Source organism: Aotus nancymaae, unplaced genomic scaffold, assembly GCF_030222135.1.
Source record: "Aotus nancymaae isolate 86718 unplaced genomic scaffold, 86718_ANA_hifiasm-v0.15.2.pri h1tg000025l, whole genome shotgun sequence".
Taxonomy (NCBI): Eukaryota; Metazoa; Chordata; class Mammalia; order Primates; family Aotidae; genus Aotus; species Aotus nancymaae.
Genome location: NW_026988438.1, coordinates 24,285,827 through 24,297,923, shown reverse-complemented (window position 1 = coordinate 24,297,923; position 12,097 = coordinate 24,285,827). Strand labels below are relative to the sequence as shown.

The following is a 12,097-nucleotide window of genomic DNA, read 5'->3' as shown; positions in this document are numbered from 1 at the left end:
AGTCCTAATCTCCAAAATGATGGTGATTGAAAGTGGGGCCTTTGGGAGGTAATTGGGTTTTGATGATGTCAGGAGTGTAAGCCTCAGGATAGCATTAGTGTTCTCATAAGAAGAGCTCTCTTTTCTACCATGTGAGGATACAGGAATAAGGCAACTGTCCGCAAACAAGGAAGAGGCCCTCACCAGGAACCAAATCTGCTGGCAAGTTGATCTGGGCCTCCCAAACTCCAGAAGAGTGAGAAATGAATTTTTGTTGTTTAAGGCACTCAGTCTATGCCATTTTATTATAGCAGCCTTAATTGACTGAGACACTATATTTATGGGCACTCAACCGATGAGGATATAATTTGTGACAGCAAAAACACAAAGAGAGAGGAGCTATATAGAAGTAAACTTACCAACTTAACAAAATAGATTATTATAAATTAAGATATTAATTATAATCACTAGGGCAACCATTAAGAAAATAACTAAAACATATATAGTAAAATAAATAACAAAAGAATTAAAACAGTACACTAAAAATGTCTATTCAACACACAATGAAGGTAATGGAAGCAGTAATGGAGGAATTAAGAAATGGAAAGACATAAGATACCTAGGTAACAAATAGCAAAATGGCAGATGTAAGTCCTTTCTTATCAGTAACTACATTAAATGTAAATGAGTTCAACTTTTCAACCAAAACACAGAGATTAGGAGAATTGATTAAAAAAAAACCAACATGACCCAACTATATATTAGGTCTAGAAGAGACTCACTTTAGATTCAAAGATACAAAGTATGTTTTTAAAAGTAAAAAGATGAAAAAAAGATATTCCATGCAAACAGTACCTCAAAATGAACTGAAGTGGCTAATATACTACCAGACTCGATGAATTGTTATGAAAGACAAACAGGGACATTATGTAATAATGAAAGACCAACCCATCAAGAAGATAGAACAATTACAAATGTGTATACACCTAACAATAGAGCTTCAAAATGTATGAAACAAAACTGACAGAATTGAAGGAAGAAATAGTTCAAAAATAATTGTTGGAAAACTTAACACCCCACTTTCGATAGTGTATAGAACAACTAGATAGATGATCAGCAAGAAAATAGAAAACTTAAACAACACTGTAAACCAGCTAGACCTAACACACATTACAGAAAACTACAAAAAACAACAGCAAAGTAGGCACTCTTCTCAAGTGCATATGGAGTATTTTCCAGAATAGACCATATGTTAGGCCACAAAGCAAGATTCAATAAATTTTAAAAGATTGAGGTATGTTCTCTGACCACAATAAAGTGACATTAGAAATTAGTAACAAAAGAAAATTTGAAAAACACACAAGGATGTAGAAAATGCAAAAGCACACACTTGAATAAACAATAGGTCAAAAAAGAACTTACAATAGAACTTAGAAAATACTCTGAGATGGAAAACAAAATAAAACAAATCATAACTTACAAGATGCAGTAAAACAGTGCTCAGATGGAAATCCTATGAACAACTTTCTTAAGAAAGATCTCAAACCAATAACCTAACTTTATTCTCCTTAAAGAGGAGAAAAAGGAAAGCAAGCAGAAGGAAGAAAATAATAAAGATTTGAGTGCAAATTAATGAAATCAGCAATAGAAAAGAATAGAGAAAAACAATGAAACAAAAAAATTGGTTCTTTGGAAAGAGTAAGAAAATCAACTAACTTTTATCTAGATTTACCAAGAAAAAGGAGAGAAAACTGTAATTACTAAAATCAGGAAAGAAAGTAGGGACAGTACTACCAACCTACAACAATAAAAAAGATTTCAAGAGAATACTCTAAACAATTGTATGCCAACAAATTAGACAACATAGATGAAACTGACAAATACTTAGAAGGACACAAACTACCAAAGCTGACTCGAGAATAAATATAAAATCTGAACAGACTTATAACGAGGAAGCAATTGAATCAGCAATTAAAAAAAAAAAAGAAAAATTCCAACAAAAATGTTCAAGATTAGATGGCCTCACTGGTGAATTCTACCAAATGTTTAAAGAATAATTAACACCAAAAAATAGAAGAGAAAGGAACATTTCCTTGTTCATTATAAGGGGCCAGTATTACAATACCAAAAAACAAAGGCATTGCAAGAAAAAGTAAAATTACAGACCAATATTCTTTATGAATATAAGTGCAAAAATTCCTAACAAAATACTAGAAACAAAATCTGGAAGTGTATATAAAGGATCATAAACCATGACAGTGGGAATTGTCCCAGATATTCAAGGGTGGTTGCGCATAGGAAAATCAATCAATGTAGTACACTATATTAACAGAATGAAGGGAAAAAACCGCACATGATCATTCCAATACATGCAGAAAAAGCATCCGACAAAACCCTTGCATAATAAAAATACTCAACATACCAAAAAATAGAAAACTACTCAACCTGATAAAGGTCATCTATGAAGAACCCACAGGTAAGATTATTCAGCATGATGCAAAAGTGAAAGCTTTCCTCCAAGATCAGAAACAAGACAAGGATGTCCACTTTTGCCACCTTTATTCAATTTTATGTTAGAAGTTCTAGACAGGGCAATTAGCAAGTAAAAGAAATAAAAGGCAACTAGACTGGAAAGAAAGAAGTAAAATTATTTCTGTTCACAGATGACGTGGTCTTATATATAAAAAAAAAAAACCCAAAGAATTCATTAAATCCCACAACATTGGTGCTAACAAAGAGTTCATCAAGGCTACAGGATACGGCCAGGCATGGTGGCTCATGCCTGAAATCCCAGCACTTTGGAAGGCCGAGGCACTAATATCACCTGAGGTCAGGAGTTCACGACCACCCTGGCCAACATAGTGAAACTCCGTCTTTACAAAAAATAGAAAAATTACAAAAATTATCCAGACGTGGTGGCAGGCGCCTGTAATCCCAGCTACTCAGGAGGCTGAGGGAGAAGAATCGCTTGAACCCAGGAGGCAGAGGCTGCAGTGAGCTGAGATCTCACCATTGCACTCCAGCCTGGGCAACAAGAGCAAAACTCTATCTCAAAAAAAAAAGAAAAAGGTTTACAGGATACAAGATCAACATAGAAAAATCAATTGTATTTCTATTATACTGTAGCAATGAACAATCTAAAGATGACATTAAGAAAACAATTCTGTGTACAATATCATCAGAAAGAATACCTGGGAACAAATTTAACCAAAGAAATACAAGACTTGTACACTAAAACTGCAAAGCATTGTTGAAAGAAATGAAAAAAAAAAAAGCCTAAATATACTGGAAAAACATCCATATTTATGGATTGGAAGACTCAATATTGTTAAAAGGGCAATATCCCAAGCAATTTACAAATTCATGCATCCTGACTTCAAAACTTCATCCTGACTTCAAAATGGTCAGTTTAGGGTCTGGTACAAAGCATGAATTACACATTGTTGAAGCAGAGGCAATGAATTACGAAGGCAGTCCAAATAGATTAACACTGGCAACTTTGAAGATGACTGTACAGCTAATGGTTTCCCTTGGGGGCTCTGAAATAACACCACCAGTGGCCTTACAGTTGAAGTGTGGTTCAGGGTCAGTGTATATTAATGGACAGCACTTAGTAGCTGTGCAGGAAGATGCAGTCAGAAGATGAAGAGGAGGAGGATGTGAAACTCTTAAGTGTAACTGGAAAGCTATCTGCCCCTGGAGGTGATAGCAAGTTTCCACAGAAAAAAGCAAAACTTGCTGCTGCTGAAGAAGAAGAAGATGATGATGATTTTGATGAGGAAACTGAAGAAAAAGTGCCTATGAATAAATCTATATGAGATATTCCAGCCAAAAATGCACAACAGTCAAATCAGAATGGAAGACTCAAAACCATCAACACCAAAATCAAAAGGACAAGACTCCTTCAAAAAACAGGAAAAAAACTCCTAAACAACAAAAGGACCTAGTTCTATAGAAGACATTAAAGCAAAAATGCAAACAAGTATAGAAAAAGAGCATTGAAAAGTCCTGGACACTACTGGTAAATTAAGCCCAAAGATGGGGAGAAAGGAAAAGGAGAGACAAATATAGCCCACACTGAGTGTCATCAACAATCCAGACTGAAGTTTTCTAATTTAATCTCAATCCCCTTTTCTGATTTGCCACCCATGCCTCTTCAGGCTGGAAATAATCTCACTCTTGGTTCCCTAAAGCACTTTCTTCTGCCTGCTGTGATTCAATGAACCTTGCCCTTTGCTTCCTATTACTTGTGCATTTGCCTCACCTCTGACCATGTTTTAAATCACCTTTGTATCTCCTTAGCTGCTCGATAAACATTTGAATGAAAAAAAATTAACTTTAAATTGATCGAAGCCTTAATGTAAGAGCTAAAACTATACAACTCTTAGAAGAAAATGTAGGTACAATTCTTTGTGATCTTGGATAGGTAACTGTTTCCTTAAATCTAAGATCAAAAGCACAAAAAAATTAAAAAATAGGTAAATTGAACTTCATCAAAATTTTAAAAATTGCATCACCAAAGAATACTATCAATAATGTTAACAGACAATTCATAGATTAGAAAAAATATTTGCAAGTCATATACTTGACAAAGGGTCTAATAATAGACTATGTAAATAAGTTTTGCAACTCAAAAACAAAAGACAGCAACTCACTTAAAAATGGGTGAAGAACTTGAACAGATTTTCTCCAAAGAAGATATACAAATGGCACACGAGCACACGAAAAGATGCCCAGCATCATTAATCATTAGGGAAATGAAAATCAAAATTATAATGAGTTACCACTTCACTTTCACTAGGATGGCTATAATAAAGACAAAACAAGAAAAATAAATTTTTGTGAGGATGTATACATTGAACCTTTGTGTATTGCTAGTAGAAATGCAAAATGCTGCAGCTGCTGTGGAAAAGTCTGGCAGTTCCTCAAAAGGGTAAATGTAGAGTTACCATATGACCTAGCAATTCAATTCCACTCCTAGGTATCAAAAGATGTACACTAATGCTACCTTTATTGTAGGATTACTCATCATAGCCAAAAGTAGAAACAACCCAATGCCCATCAACTGATGAATGGATTAAAAAAAAGTTAGTACATTCATACAATGGAATATGAGTCAGTCATAAAAAGAATAAAGCAATGTACATGTTACAACAGGCCTGAAGCTTGAAAGTATTATGTTAAAAAAGCCAGTCATAAAGGACATATATCATATAACTCCATTTATATGAAATATCCTAAATAGGCAAATCCATAGAAACGGAAAGTAAGTAGTGATTGCCCAAGGCTGGAGAAAGAGTGGAATGTAGAGTGATTGCTTAATTGGTAAGGAGTTTCTTTGTGGGGGTGACGAAACATTCTGGAATTAGATGGTGGTGTTGGTTGCACAGCATTGTGAATATACTAAAAATCACTTGTACACTTTAAAATTGTTAAAGTGGTGAGTTTTATGTTTTGTGATCTTTATCTCAAGAAAAAAAATGAGGATAAAAACCAAGAAGGCAGAAGTCATGGGATCCAAGAAACAAGAGCTACATTGGAAACAGGATGATAGTGAAGGAGGTTCCTAGGTGCCCACTGTGCGTGGAAGACAAAGAGCAATCAGTTCAGTGGGTTCTGGGAGAATATCTGCGAGAAGATGAAATTGATATTGCTCCTGATGTGTTCAAAACTATTGAGATTCCCAATTTTAAAGATTGGGAAGAATCTGAGCAAATATAAAGGAAACTAAGTATATTCATTTGGGTGTTCCAGAAAAACGGAACCAATAAGAGAGATGATAGATAGAAAAATAGTCAAACAGATGATTGATAGATGATAGATAGATAGATAGATAGATAGATAGATAGATAAGAGAGGAAAGAAGGAAAGAAGGAAGGAGGAAAAGAGGAAGGAAAGGAAAAAGGAAGGGAAAAAAGGAGAAAAGGAGAAAGAGATGAAAAGATAAAGAGATTTATTATAAGGAATTGGCTCACACAGTTACAAAGGCTAAGAAGTCTCAAAATCTGCATTCATCAAGAGACCCAGGAGAGCTGGGTCCAGACTGAGTCCAGAGGTCTGAGAAGCAGTAGAGCTGATGACGTAAGTTGCAGTCCAAGCTCAAGCCTGAAAGGAAGAGAAGACCAGTGTTCCAGCTCCAAGATAGGCAGAAATTTTCCCTTTCTCAGCCTCTTTGTTTTATTCACTTCCTCAGTGTATTGGATGAGACCCACCCCCATCAGCAAGGGCATTCTGCTTTACTCAGTCTACAAATTCAAATGTTAATCTCATTCAGAAAACTCACAGATATGCCTAGAATAATGTTTAACCACATAACTGGGCACCCTATGGCCTAGTCAACATGATACATAAAATCAACCATTAAACTAAGTCAATTTAAGAAAATAGTCCAGTTATTAATTTCACAGAAAACAAATAGTTGTGCATATCCATGTGGCTCAACTGAGAATAGCATTTATATTTGTATAGTTATTATATCAATATTAAATATTGAATTAATAAAAAATTTGACATAAGTATAACTGGAGTTTAAGGGGAAGAGAAATTGTGTGTGAGAGCGAGAGAGCAAGAGAGGGAGAGAGAGAGAGAGAGAGAGAGAGAGGAGAGATGATAATGGTGGGACAAAGAGTGAAAAAGAGATAAATCCTTATCTTCCATAGTGGGAAGTCATTTTATGCTGCCTAATGCTGAGAATCACAAGTAGTGCTAAAAGTCATATGTGATTTATTGATATGCAGGTGAAAAATAAGAGCAATAGTTAAAAAAGCTGCAATGGTGGCCTCTTAGGAATGGAAATGAGATTGTAGGTGGGGAGCAGGGCATTGTTTTGGCTCAGCTTGATTTTGGTAATAATTCTGGTAAAACGATTTGACTCTATAAGTATGCATGTATAACTTTGATTAAAATAAAAACTAAATTTAAAAAATGTATGATATCTGGAGTTCGAGAAAACCAAATAACAATAGCCTACTTTTCTCTGCTAATTTATTGTTCTGTATGGAGTCCAAGTGTGATTAGAGGAGACAAATTCTTTCTGCATGTGATTACATAAGCATGTCATGTGTGTCTGAGTACATGTGTCTGCACATGTGCATGTGTTGATGGGCATATTTAGATATGCTTATTCTTATGTGTACCAAAATGAAGAGAGATATATTCATACATATTGATGTAGACTGATTTATGAGCAGCAAGAGAGTAAATAATGTGATGCTTACAAGCAAAGAGACAACTGAAAGTAATAGAATTCATTAAGGAAACCATAAGCAGACATTAAGTTTTAAAAAGTCGAACTAAACGCTCTTCTTTAGAATGTGAAGGCATTGCTAGATGAAATAATTGAGGATATGGAAATAACTCCTTTTTTTTGCTTTGCAGTCATTTTCTATAAATAGAGAAATACGATAATTATCATTGCCAAAAACAATGTATTATTCATTATGAAACTTATAAACACAACAACAAGTTCTTGTCAGTTTCTGGAACAAATCAATGAAAGAAACACTGCAGGAAATAAATATTTAAATGCCATCTGATATTTTTAAAAAGAAAATTTGTATTTAAAATATATAAATTTAGTTGATTAAAAATTAACAACTGTTTTAGAAGGATTTGTGTGGTAGCATAGCGTTGGAGATTGTTGCATCTTCCCAGAAAGAAGTGAGATTTGTTGAGACAGAGTTCTGGAAGGGAAAGTATACAGCTGATTTTAACCCTGGAATCTTAACTCTCCCTTTCTACTAAGAACCACCTGGCACAATTCTCAGAGGAATAATTTGGTTCAGACTGGATAGAGATGACCAAAGGACTCACTGAGAAAATCTAGACCCAAATGATTAATGAAAATATATATGTATACATTTATACAATAAATGAGAAAGAAACAGATCATAAACTCTGCTGTTAATCCCTGGCTTATTCTCTCTGAGAGTGTATTACAGCAGCAGTCCCTGACCTTTTTGGCACAAGGGACCCCTTTTGTGAAAGACATTGTTTTCCACGGATGTAGGGTGGGGGCATAAAACTGTTCCACCTTAGATCATCAGGCATTAGTTAGATTCTCATAAGGAGCACGCAACCTAGATCCCTTGCATGCGCAGTTCACAATAGGGTTGGTGCTCCTAAGAGAATCTAGCTAATGTCTCTGCTGATCTGAAAGGAGGCAGAGTTCAGGTTTTCACGCTCGCTCTCCCACCACTCACCTCCTGCTGTGTGGCCAGGGTCCTAACAGGCCATGAACCAGTACCAGTCCATGGCCCAGGGGTTGGGGACTCCTGTATTTATAGCCATCCTTGGCCTGTTCTTTTCCTGGGTGTTAAACATTTCTCTTGACTTATAAAGGAGACGACCAATTGTTCACCCTTGTTAAAACTTTGTTAAAAAGTCTTAGTACTTGATTGTGTTTTCTACAAATACCGTGTTTATTCTGAGTGTTTACCACTGATTTCTAGAATAGGCATTGTTTGCCTCTACTGTCCCTGGCCAGCACTGGCTGTGGGTGTAGGTTCTGTGAGTCTCTGTTTTGGCTGTTCTGCCATGTACTCTCAGCTCTGATGACTGTGTGCTTAGCATACTGTAGGCAAATTTAAAATTCTTTTTGGAGGGAAAAATCATTTCTGACTTAGCTAGAGCTAAAATCATCCATCACTGTACTCAAACACAGGCACCAAGATGTTTTCTCTGCAGCACCATTAGACATCCCTCCAGGAGCAGGAACTAGGTGTGACACTGTTCAATATTTTTAAATGTGGCATCATCTTCCTCTCAGAAGAAACTTGAAGAGGTAGTTTAACCTGTTGTCTTTTCCTCTTTCTAAGCTGGACTACATTACTAAAAGCCACAAACTGAACAGATACATGAATACATGCCAGCAGTTGGCAATTTCTCCACGGTGGCATGCTCAGGTGTCCATCTGCATTTGTTTATCCTGTTCTCTCTTCCCATTTCTTCTGGTAACAAAACTCCCTTTATAGTTGAAGAATCCATTCCGTGAGATTTGGAAGGGCCGGATTTTCCCATTTCCCTACCCACTGAGAAAGAGAAAACATGTACATTAAGAGTTTGGGGGCTAAAAAAGTGGGGAAAGCCAGTATGGTCGGGGAATTCATTCTGAGGACTTTGCCCAAGCAAGTTACAGAAATAGACAGAATCTCATTTGCTTTCAGGACATGTGTTAGCACATATGAAATGTTGATATGTCTTTATTTTAATGCCTCTTTCCTGCTTCCTATGTTTATGTTAGCCTACCCTAAGTGTTTCCAAACTTCTCTGATCATCAAAATCACCAAAGGAGCTTGAAAGTGAAGATTGACAAAACGAACCCAAATATTTTGTAATCATGTCAGGAAATGGGCTTTTTTTCAGAAGCTGCCCAGGGAGTTCTTCAGATAAACCAACCTTGAAATTTACTGTTCTGCATACAATGTGGTGTCCGTCCATGAAATCATTAGTTAAATAATTATATCTCTGGCTGCTGCAGAAAGGCAGACGTTTAACTGGCTACATGTGATATTTCACAGCACCACATGTTTCTGCTGAAAGGCCTGCCACTTTCAGCCCAGACCAAAGAGGACAGAAGGAACTCCACTCCCCACTCCACAGGGCAGGCTGAACCCAGGACCAACACTGAGGTTACAGAATAAAGAGGCTCCAATTAGAGCGTAGACGCAACATGCTGCCAAAAATAATTAATTTAATAAAACCCACTTGAGTATAAAAGTAATCAGTGGCCAATGTTTTGCAGGCTATATTTGAGGGAAGTAAAATCTCTGTATCACTGAAAATGTGTATAATTAAATTGAACAGTGAGTTCATTCATAAACAGAGAATGAGGGACCCTGCTTCAAAACAGACATCTCAAGGCAGATGAACCTGGAGCAAGAATAGAACAGGATGTACCCTAATGAGCAGCAGATCTTAGACTAGTCAGAGAGATGAGGGAATCAGACTAGACCAGAATGGAGAGCCCTCGCTTGGCCACATGGGGTGGCCAGCCTCCCAGATGGTACCCAATGATCTTCCCCCTATAATATGCACCCTGGTATAGCCCCCTTCAATGTTGTACCTGGTGCTTTGTGTGACCAATAGCAGATGGCCTAAATAATGACATGTCACTTCTGAGACTAGGTTGTAGAAGGCTGCAGCCTCTGTCTGGGGGTACTTTCTCATTTGCCTGTGTTCTCTCTGTCTCGGACCACCTGGCTCAGGGGAAGCCATACTGTGAACCGTCCTATGGAGAGGCCAGCTTGGGGAGGAACTGATGTCTTCCATCAGGAGCCATGAGAGTGAGCTTAGAGGTGGATCCTGCACCCTCAGTGAATTCTTCAGAGACTGTGGCTCCAAGTAACAACTTGACTGCAATGTCATCTGAGACCCTAAGCAGGAGCCACCTTGCTTGTCAGTCCTGGATCCCTGAACCCTCAGAAACTGTAAGATAATAAATAATTATCATTTTCACCTGCTAAGTTTTAGTGTCATTTACCACGAAGCAATAGATAACTAATACACCACGCCAACTTTACCATGAGAAAGTCTATATATTTATTATCAGAAATGACTCTCTATCTTCAGAACTTATAATATATTGATGCTTTAGCCAATTTAAAGTGTGTCATTTATATTCCGGGATGTTGGTCAGTAATTCTCAACCCATTTTTTGTCATCATCAATCTTTTATTCCTCAAACATTTGATCATCTGCAGTATCAACTCCAGCTTTAGGCTCCATAAATATATCAGTGAGCAAAAGTGGCAAAGTTCCTACTTCATGCAAGCTTCATAAAAAGTAAACGAATACTTTAAAAGGCAATTGCATGTTATGATAACACGCACAGAAAAAATAAACAGGTGACCTGAATGAGGGTAACTAGCTACAGGGCTGAGTGAGAGATAATTTCTCTTGATAGGGTGGTTGGGAAGGTTTTCTGCATTTGCTGAGACTGAAGGGTGAAAACAGCAGGCCATGGGAAGGGGCTAGGAAGGGAAGCCCAGGCAGAAAAAATCAAGAACAAGACCCTAAGCATGCAAAGGGGACCAGAGAGGACCTCCTTCCTTAAAAAGCCCATCCGAACTCTGTGGCTCCCAAGATGTTGGTGCCCAGATAAGTGCCCTTCCCTTCAGCAGGTAGCTAATTTTAGTTTCCTCTTCCCCCCAACACCCCTGGCCCTTTCTGGAGAGCAATAGGAAACACTCTCATAGATTATGTTATTGAAATATGGTTGTATGAGCTAGAAAAGAAATATGATTACTACTGGATAGTATTTGGGAATCCTTGACTTTCACACCTGGCAGTTTTTAACAAGCAACTCTTACACTCTTAGCTTTTTCTTTACAGGTTTCTCTCAAACCTTGAGAGAATTGGATATTTTAGAGACAAGATCAAATGTATTTTGTCATATTTCCTCAATCCACACTCTTGCCCAGCCTCTGAGGAAGCAATCCCACAGTCTTCAGTCCTAGTCAATATCCCACATCTGCTGTGTGAATGAATTAAAGAATTCACCAGGGTGGATACATGCCATTTTGGCTGTCTTTCATTCCCTTGCTGTTCTAATTCTCCTAGAAGCCCCATTTTGTGAGTCTTGTTATGCTTCTTAAGGAAACTCACTTAAACAGAGTCTCCCATCCCTATGAGATGCAGGTGCTAAGATCTGAAGGGCATGAGACACCCCTGATGCACTGGCTAGCTGTTCTGAGCACCCAGTGAATCATTCCTTCTTACACAATCTGATTGTGTGACTCTGCTCATGTTTAGTAGTGATTAATTTGGAGGAAGATAATGTTTTGCATTTTTCAGTGTGACACTGTGTCAGAATCAATCATCACTGTTAGCTTGACACCAATATTGTGCATATTGAGTGAGCTGGGGAAGGCACTGTGACCCTTCAAGAAGAGCTGGCCTGTGTACAGTCCTTCTGTTTCATGTGACAGTGCAATGTCATTGAAAATCTGGTTAATTTCTCTCCCTGCCCCCTAGACTCTCTCCAACATAAATTATAATGATGCTCAAAGTGTCACCAGATTGGTAATTGAAAGAACACTTGGCATCTTCAAGAAGGGTTCAGATGGGGAGATAAATCTATCTGAACATTGCTGAGCAGATCTTACCAGGAAGTTCCTTA

General features: G+C 37.4%; 1 pseudogene; it reads left to right on the top strand.

The window, feature by feature from the left end:
* Window positions 1–3,388: 3,388 nt before the first annotated feature.
* On the top strand, window positions 3,389–3,981 carry LOC135276501 (nucleophosmin-like; annotated as a pseudogene).
* Window positions 3,982–12,097: the final 8,116 nt, after the last annotated feature.